We start from the raw sequence: 10,462 nt of genomic DNA on the forward strand, positions 1-10,462 counted from the left end.
TGGATTACCTCACGCTTTCCTGCATTGAACACCATCTGCCAAGTTTTTGCCCACTCACTTAACCTATCTATTTCCCTCTGCAGATTCTTTGTGTCCTCATCACAACATGCCTTCCCAACTATTTTTGTATTGTCAGCAAATTTGGATACACTACACTCTGTCCCTTCCTCCAAGTCATTAATATAGATAGTAAATAGTTGAGGCCCTAGGACCGATCCTTGTGGCACCCCACAAGTTACGGCTTTCCAACCTGAAAAAGACCTATTGATCCTGACTCTCTGCCTTCTGTGTGTTAGCCAAACCTCAATCCACGCCAACACATTACCCTCAATACGCTGAGCTCCTATTTTGTACAATAACCTTTTATGTGGAACCTTATCGAACGCCTTCTTAAAATCCAAATACACTGCATCTACCGGTTCCCCTTTATCCATTCTGCTTGTTGTATCCTCAAAGAACTCTAACAAATTTGTCAAACATGATTTCCCTTCCATAAAACCATGTTGGCTATGTTTTTCTAAATGTTGAGTTGTTTAGTTGAGAGATACAGCACTGAAACAGGCCCTTCGGCCCACCGAGTCTGTGCTGACCATCAACCACCCATTTATACTAATCCTACACTAATCCCATATTCCTACCACATCCCCACCTGTCCCTATATTTCCCTACCACCTACCTACACTCTTCCTCTTCTTCTCTCTTTTGGGCCTCCTTATCTCGAGAGACAATGGATACGCGCCTGGAGGTGGTCAGTGGTTTGTGAAGCAGCGCCTGGAGTGGCTATAAAGGCCAATTCTGGAGTGACAGGCTCTTCCACAGGTGCTGCAGAGAAATTTGTTTGTCGGGGCTGTTGCACAGTTGGCTCTCCCCTTGCGCCTCTGTCTTTTTTCCTGCCAACTACTAAGTCTCTTCGACTCGCCACATTTTAGCCTGTACACTAGGGGCAATTTATAATGGCCAATTTACCTATCAACCTGCAACTCTTTTGGCTTGTGGGAGGAAACCGGAGCACCCGGAGGAAACCCACGCAGACACAGGGAGAACTTGCAAACTCCACACAGGCAGTACACAGAATTGAACCCGGGTCGCTGGAGCTGTGAGGCTGCGGTGCTAACCACTGTTCTGCTATTTCTTCCTTAATAATGGACTCCAGCATTTTCCCAATGACAGATGTTAAGCTAACTGGTCTATAGTTTCCTGGAGACGACTTCTGGACTGTTTTTAGTTCCAATTTGAATTGTTACAAAAGACAGTTGTTTTTTGCCTACCAGAAGAAGACCCAGCTCATCTCTCTCTCTTGAAAAGAAATTCTGCATTTCCAGTGTGTCAGTTTCCTAGTTCCGACAGTTTTTCAAAGAAACTCTGTGTATCAAATGTGTGGGAACTGAAACCTTGTTGCCGCATTTCTGCAGTAAGATCTATTTGATGCCCCTGTAGTTGCATTTCTTGGGAAGCCTACCCAAACTGATCTTCAACATCGCCTGGAAAGAACTGTTCTAAGAAGATCCCAGTGACAGTTGTCCATAGGTATTTGGGACGCCGAACCAAAACAAAGGACATCTTTCCATACCTTCTTTTCTTTTCTTCAAGTATGAGCAAGTACTCTGCCTGAGCGATAGTGACAGGAGATTCTGTGGTCGCGAACGAGACTCCCGGATGGTATGTTGCCTCCCGGGTGCCAGGGTCAGGGATGTCTCGGATCGAGTCTACGGGATTCTTAAGGGGGAGGGGGAGCAGCCAGAAGTCGTGGTACAGATAAGTACCAATGACATAGCTAGGAAAAGGGATGAGGACCTGAAAAGCGAATATAGGGAGTTAGGTTGGAAGCTAAAAGGCAGGACGAGCAGAGTAGTAATCTCAGGATTTATACCGGTGCCACGTGCTAGTGAGGCTAGAAACAGAGAGCGAGTGCAGCTGAAAACGTGGCTACGTTGCTGGTGTAGGAGGGAGGGCTTCAGTTATGTGGATCATTGGGATACCTTCTGGGGAAGGTGGGACCTGTACAAGAAGGACGGGTTGCATCTGAACTGGGCAGGTCATGCCTCACAAGCCTTATTGAATTCTTTGAGGATGTGACAAAACACATTGATGAAGGAAGAGCAGTGGATGTGGTGTATATGGATTTTAGCAAGGCGTTTGATAAGGTTCCCCATGGTAGGCTCATTCAGAAAGTAAGGAGGGATGGGATACAGGGAAAGTTGGCTGTCTGGATACAGAATTGGCTGGCCCATAGAAGACAGAGGGTGGTAGTAGATGGAAAGTATTCAGCCTGGAGCTCGGTGACCAGTGGTGTTCCGCAGGGATCTATTCTGGGACCTCTGCTCTTTGTGATTTTTATAAATGACTTGGATGAGGAAGTGGAAGGCTGGGTTAGCAAGTTTGCCGATGACACGAAGGTTGCTGGAGTTTTAAATAGTGTGGAAGGCTGTTGTAGGTTGCAACGGGACATTGACAGGATGCAGAGCTGGGCTGAGAAGTGGCAGATGGAATTCAACCTGGAAAAGTGTGAAGTGATTCATTTTGGAAGGTCAAATTTGAATGCAGAATACAGGCTTAAAGACAGGATTCTTGGTAGTGTGGAGGAACAGAGGGATCTTGGGGTCCATGTCCATAGATCGCTCAAAGTTGCCACCCAAGTTGATAGGGTTGTTAAGAAGGCGTATGGTGTGTTGGCTTTCATTAACAGGGGGATTGAGTTTAAGAGCTGTGAGGTTATGCTGCAGCTCTATAAAGCCCTGGTTAGACCACACTTGGAATATTGTGTTCAGTTCTGGTTGCCTCATTATAGGAAGGATGTGGAAGCTTTAGAGAGGGTGCAGAGGAGATTTACCAGGATGCTGCCTGGACTGGAGGGCATGTCTTATGAAGAAAGGTTGAGGGTGCTAGGGCTTTTCTCATTGGAACAAAGAAGGATGAGAGGTGACTTGATAGAGGGGTACAAGATGATGAGAGGCATAGATAGAGTGGATAGCCAGAGACGTTTTCCCAGGGCGGAAAGGGCTATCACCAGGGGGCATAATTTTAAGGTGATTGGAGGAAGGTTTCGGGGAGATGTCAGAGGTAGGTTCTTTTGCACAGAGAGTGGTGGGTGCGTGGAATGCGCTGCCAGCGGTGGTAGTAGAAGCAGATACATTAGGGACATTTAAGCGACTCTTGGATAGGTACATGAATGATAGTAGAATGAAGGGTATGTAGGTAGTTTGATCTTAGAGTAGGTTAAAGGTTCGGCACAACATCGTGGGCTGAAGGGCCTGTACTGTGCTGTACTGTTCTATGTTCTTTGTTCTAAGTGTTTTTTTTTCTGTTTTCTTTGTAATAGCGCTATAAACAAAAGTCCCCTTTTATTTTTCCGGTTAACTGGGTATGCATGTGTGTGTAAGGGGCTAGGGTAAATAAGGGGCTTTAATATTTCAATCTATGTGCGTATGTTTTACTTCATTATTGGTTAAGACTTGTTTTATAATAAACTGACAATTTTGTTGTTTACCAAAGAAACCTGGTTGGTGTGTTTTATTTTGGGAAAAATATATGTTGTGACCTGTGGAGAAGTGTGACCAGAATAAACAGTGCACACCTCCTGCCTCAGTCATAACACTTACTTTTTTAAAAATTTCTTCATTCATGGAATGTGGGCGTCGCTGGCCAGCATTTATTGCCCATCCCTAATTGCCCTAACTGAGTGGCTTGCTAGGCCATTTCAGAGGGCATGTAAGAGTCAACCACATTGCTGTGGGTCTGGAGTCACATGTAGGCCAGACCAGGTAAGGACAGCAGATTTCCTTCCCTAAAGGACATTAGTGAACCAGATGGGTTTTTACAACAATCGACAATGGTTTCATGGCCATCATTAGACTAGCTTTTTAATTCCAGATTTATTAATTGAATTCAAATTCCACTTTCTGCTGTGGTGGGATTTGAACCCATGTCCCCAGAGCAATGCCCTGGGTCTCTGGGTTACTAGTCCAGTGACAATACCACTACGCCACCGTAGTTAGAAAGAGTTAGAAAACTACCATGTGTGAGATAAGTAACTTTGGATGAACAATAGCAACAACAACTTGCATTTATGTAGCGCCTTAAAGTAGTAAAATGTCCCAAGAAGTTTCACAGCAGCATAATCCGACAAGAATTGACTCTGAACCAAAGAAACAGACATTGGGGTAATGAGCAAAGCTTGGGAGAGGTAGCTTTTAAGCAGCATCTTAACAGAGAGCGGTTCAGGTAGAGTATTCCAGAGCTTTGGGTTTAGATGGCTTAAGACATGGCCGCCAATGATGGGGCGATGTAAGCGGGGGCTGCACAAGAGGCTAGCGTTGGAGGAATGCCGAGTGGTTGGAGGGTTGTAAGGCTAAAAGAGATTACAGAGATAAGAACATTTAACAAATATTTAGATGAGCACTTGAAACGTCATAACATACAAGGCTACGGGTCAAGTGCTGGAAAATGGGATTAGAATAGTTAGGTGTTTGATGGCGGGCATGGACATGATGGGCCGAAGGGCCTGTTTTGGTGCTGTATAACTCTATGACTTTATGACAGGCAAGGGCATGGGGGATTTGAACATGAGGGTGAAAATGTTAAAATCCAGGTGTCAGTGGACTGGATGCCAATATAGGTCAATATAGCATCATGAATGGGATTAAGTTTATGGAGTTGGATGGAAGATGGGAGGCCAGCCGGGAAAGCATTGGAGTAGTTGAGTTTGGAAGCAACAAAATCATTGAGAGAAAAACACTTTTCTCACCTCTGTCTTAAATGGGCCACCCCTTATTTTTAAACAGTCACCCCTAGTTCTAGATTCTCCCACAAGGGGAAACATCCTTTCCACATCCACCCAGTCAAGACCCCTCAGAACCTTATATGTTTCAATCAAGTCGCCTCTTACTCTTCTAAACTCCAGCGGATACAAGCCTAGCTTGTCCAACTCTTCCTCATAAGACAACCCACCCATTCCAGATATTAGTCTAGGAAACCTTCTCTGAACTGCTTCCAACGCATTTACATCCTTCCTTAAATAAGGAGACTGTTAAGACCAGGTGAGGAAGGGGTCTCAGGCTCCCCTCTGGCCACTTTCCTGGTTTAGCCATAACAGGGTTTAACTTTTAAAAACAGTGTTTTTAGCTTCACCTCAGTGAGTCCTTGCTCACTGCTTTCGAATTGTAATTGTAAATGAACCAATCAAACAGGCTTTCTTAAGTTTAAACAAGAAAGAATGTACGTTTATTAGCCTTAACATTCTAACTCAGTTAAAATTTCTAGAAATATGCGATGCAACCCCGCTAGCATGCATACGAGATATGTCTCTTTGGCCTCCTTATCTCGAGAGACAATGGGTAAGCGCCTGGATGTGGTCAGTGGTGTGTGGAGCAGCGCCTGGAGTGGCTATAAAGGCCAATTCTAGAGTGACAGGCTCTTACACAGGTGCTGCAGAAAAATTTGTTTGTCGGGGCTGTTACACAGTTGGCTCTCCCCTTGCGCTTCTGTCATTTTTCCTGCCAACTGCTAAGTCTCTTCGACTCGCACACAAATAGATGTAGAGGAGGAGAAAGAATTCAACGGGAAGGGTTTGGAGTAGTAGATGGAATTCAGTTACTGTTTTTAGTTTTGCTGTAAAGTCTTTGGTTGGAATTGCGGTATTGTAGTTCTCATTGGGGCCCAATGCACACTTTCAAACTTACTTCTCTGGTACCAGAAGGATGAAGAGGTCCTCTGACTTAAGGCTTAAGTTGCTTCCGTGGGTCCCTGTGATTTTGCTTGACAGAGAGAGAGACAGGGAGATAGCTTCCTTCTCTTTTGTCTTCAAATTGCAGTCTGCCCTTTCTAGGTGGCGCAATTCAAAAAGTCCCCAGGTTGGCCAGCAGGGTAGTCATGTGACCAGCTCTTTGTTTGAAACAGCATCGTCTGCGAGGATCATTGATTTCAAAAGTTCTCCAGTCACACTCAGTGGGGGGTGGAAGTTTGACTCTTACAAAGTTAGTGGCTCTCAATGTCTTTTGATCACCAAATGATGACAAAACCCATCTCGCGAATTGAATCAGTGAGTACTCCCATTGTCTCTCTATGCAACTGCCTCTTGGAATGCAAATGTGCAGCCATGTTTTAGGTGTTCAGCTCTGTGGTCCTTTTAAACAAGTTATGTTCAATGTCCAGTAAAAATTTCAAGTAGTGTTCCATATGACAAAATTAATATGTTTCTATTTGGCAGGTGTGATTTCCGTCACAAGACCAATACTGTACACAGTACTTCAGATGTGGTCTCACCAATGTCCTGTATAACTGAAGCATAAACTCCCTACTTTTGTATTCAATTCCCCTCACAATAAACGATAACATTCTATTAGCATTCCTAATTACGTGTTGTAACTGCATACTAACCTTTTGCGATTCATGCACCAGGACATCCAGATCCCTCTGCATCTCAGAGCTCTGCAATCACTCAACATTTAGATAATATGCTTCTTTATTATACTTCCTGTCAAAATGGACAATTTCACATTTTCCCACATTATACTCCATTTGCCAGATCTTTGCCCACTCACTTAACCTATCTATATCTCTTTGTAGCCTCCTTATGACCTCTTTACAACTTATTTTCCTACCTATCTTTGTGCCATCAACAAATTTAGCAACCATACCTTTGATCCTTTCATCCAAGTCATTTATATAAATTGTACAAAATTGAGGCCCCAGCACAGATCCCTATAGCACATTACTCGTTACATCTTTCCAACTAGAAAATGACCCATTTATGCCTACTCTCTGTTTCCTGTTAGCTAACCAACTTCTAACCATGCCAATATGTTACCCCCTACACCAAGAGCTTTTATTTTCTGCAATAACCTTTGATGTGGCACCTTATTAAATGCCTTCTGGAAATCTAAGTACAGTGCGTCCACTGGTTTTCCCTTTACCCACAGTACATGTTACTTCTTCAAAGACCTCCAATTAATTGGTTAAACATGATTTCCCTTTCACAAAACCATGTTGGCTCTGCCTGATTACCTTAAATGTTTCTAAGTGCCCTGCTATACTGTCTTTAATAATAGCTTCTAACATTTTCCCTATGATAGATGTAAAGCTAACTGGCCTATAGTTTCCTGCTTTCTGTCTCCCTCCCTTTTTGAATAAAGGAGTTACATTCACTATTTTCCAATCTACTGGAACCTTTCCCGAATCTAGGGAATTTTAGAAAATTAAAACTAACGCATCAACGATCTCACTAGCCACTTCTTTTAAGACCCTAGGATGAAGTCCATCAGAACCCAGGGACTTGTCAGCCCGCAGCTCCAACAATTTGTTCAGTACCACTTCCCTGGTGATTGTTATTTTCTTGAGTTCCTCCCTTCCTTCCATTTCTTGATTTACAGCTATTCTTGGGATGTTACTTATATACTCTATTGTGAAGACTGATGCAATATACCTGTTCAATTCATGTGCCATCTCCTTATTTTCCATTATTAATTCCCCAGACTCACTTTCTATAGGACCAATGCTCAATTTGTTAACTCTTTTCTTTTTTAAATATCTATAGAAACTCCCACAATCTTTTTATATTGCTCGCTCGCTTTCTCTTGTACTCCAATTTTTCCCTCCTTATTAATCTTTTAGTCATTCTTTGCTGCTTTTTATATTCTGTCTGAACTTCTGACCTGCTGCCCATCTTTGCGCAATGATATGCTTTTTCTTTAATTCTGATAACAGCTTTAACTTTTTTGGTTAACCACAGATGGTGGGTCCTCCCCTTGGAATTTTTCTTTCGCATTGGAATGTATCTATTCTGTGTATTCTGAAATATCCCCTTAAATGTCTGCCACTGCATCTCTATTGATCTATCCCTTAACGTACTTTGCCAGTTCACTTTTGCTAGCTCTGCTTTCATGCCCTCATAACTGCCCTTATTTAAATTTAAAATACTAGTCTTAGATCCACTCTTCTTTCGCCCAAACTGAAAGTAAAATCCAATCATATTATAATCGCTGCTGCCTTGGGGCACCTTCACTATGAGATAATTAATTACTCCTGTCTCGTCGCACAATACCAGGTCTAGTATAGCCTGCTCTCTGGTTGGCTCCAGAATCTGGTGTTCTAAGAAACTATCCCGAAAACATTCTATGAACTCCTCATCTAGGCTACGTTTGCCCATTTGATTTTTCCAGTCTATATGTAGATTAAAATCCCCTGTGATTATCGCCGTACATTTCTGACAAGCTCCCATTATGTCATGCAGTGCAAAGTGCAAGAAACAACTTTCTGCACTTTGCTGATGGGCAGTTGTGAAGGCATGAGTTTGAATAGGTAATAACTATAATCATGTCATCTCCTAAAGTGAATAAAGTTTTCTATGATTTAAAAAAAAATCAAGTGATGCCAGGATCATCACATAATAAAAGTGAACTGGATACTAATGAATGAAATTAGAAATTTTAGTTCTGAATGATGTTGAATGATGATAGAAAGCAAAATAGCATGAGTAATGCAATTGAAGGAGCGAAAACTAGAATTGGGACAATTTTATGAAAACAAGGAGAAACAGTGGAAATTGACAACACAATAATAGCTGCTTTGTTCAGAGTTAAAAATAGAACATGCTTTAACATATCCTACGTTTGTGGATATCTTATTCTATCATCACAAATTTCATTCATATATTGATGGCTTTGAAAATGATTTTTCAAAATAATCTATCACTCTCTTAAGAGACATTATAAATAAGCATACAATCCATCCTTTTCAACGGATTTTGACCTTAAAAATGTTTAAAACCAATGTGAAAACTAAAATAATAAATAGACTGTAGTGTGTTTCCAGTAGACCAGGCAGCATCTGGACCAGAAACGGAGTCAGGTTCCACCCATCTATTTTTTAAAGCCTGAAAGAAAGGCTTTTCAGCAAGATGCTCAGAAATATGCTAGAATGTAATCCCAAACATTGGAGGTCTGATTTTTAAAAGTCCATTTCTTTCCCACTTTGATTTCTTATGATGTGGATTCATTAAATATTATGGGGTGTCGATAAAATATGCACAAATCCATTGACTGAATGTCCCCTTGCTGAGTTTGGAACAGCAGTAGAGGCTGACACACACTCAGAGGCCTGAACTTGTATTGAAACTTGGTCAGGTCACACTGGCAGTACTGCGTACAATTCTGGTTGCCAAATTATTAAAAAAAGAGGCACTGGAGAGGCTGCAAAAAAGTTTCACAAGGTTAATACCAGAAATGCAGGGTATACTTATCAGGAGAGAATGAACATGCTGGGTCTTTTTTCTCTTGAAAAGAGAAGGGGGAAGGCTGACCGAAAAGAGGTTTTAAAATTATGAAATGTTTTGATGGAGTAGAATATTTCCACTTGTGGGGAACAGCAAATCCAGAGACTATCAATATAAGATAGTCATCAAGAAATCAAACAGGGAATTCAGAAGAAACTTCTTTACCCAAAGAGTGGTGAGAATGTGGAATTAACTAGTAGTGACCGGGTGAGGTGAATAGAAAGACTTGCATTTATATAGCCTCTTTCATGACCATTGGAGGTCTCAATGCTTTTTACAAGTAAGTACTTTTTTGGAAAGTAGTCACTGTTGTAATGTAGGAAACGCAGCAACCAATTCATGCATAGTAACTCCCGCAAACAAGCGTGTGACAATGACCAGATAATCAGTTTTTGTGATGCTGATTGAGGGCAAAATATTGGCCAGGACATCAGGGGGAACTCCCCTGCTCTTCTTCAAAATAGTGCCATGGGATTCTTTGCATCCACCGGAGAGGGCAGACAGCCTCAGTTTAACATCTCCCACAAAAGAAGGCAACTTTGAGAGTGCAGCACTGTCTCAGGGAGAGTGCATGGAGTGTCAGCATGATTTTTGTGAACCCACAACCTTTTGACACAAAGGCGAGAGGCTACCCACTGAAGCACAATACAAGAGAGCCACCAAGAATTCCAACAGGGAATTCAGAAGAACCCTTTCTTATTTAGAAAGTGGTGAGAATGTGAAACTTGCTATCACAGGGAATGGTTGAGGTGAATAGTATAGATGCATTTAGGGGGGAACTAGATAAACACATGAGGGAATAGAACAATATGCTGAAAGAGTGAAATGAGGAAGGTTGGGAGGAGGCTGGAAAGGAGCATAAATGCAAGCATGGACTGGTTTGAGTCTAATGACTGTCTGTAATAAAAACAGAAAATGCCAGGCAGCATCTGTGGAAGGGGAAACAAAGTTTAACAGTTCAGGTCGACAACTTTTCATTGGAACTGGGAAAGTTAGAGATGTGAGTGGAAAGGCGGCCAGTTGTTGAGCTTTGAATCCTGTGTCATCTCCAGGGCTCCGACACTCACCAAATGGCGGCCGCGCCGTCCCGCCGCCTGCACCAAGATGGCGGCGCGAAGGTGCGCTGCTATTGGTTAGTGCGCGATTGTGACGCGGTTTCTAGTGGGTTCTATGGGCGGGGCCGAGGACCGCGCA

Source organism: Heterodontus francisci, chromosome 31, assembly GCF_036365525.1.
Source record: "Heterodontus francisci isolate sHetFra1 chromosome 31, sHetFra1.hap1, whole genome shotgun sequence".
NCBI classification, from domain to species: Eukaryota; Metazoa; Chordata; class Chondrichthyes; order Heterodontiformes; family Heterodontidae; genus Heterodontus; species Heterodontus francisci.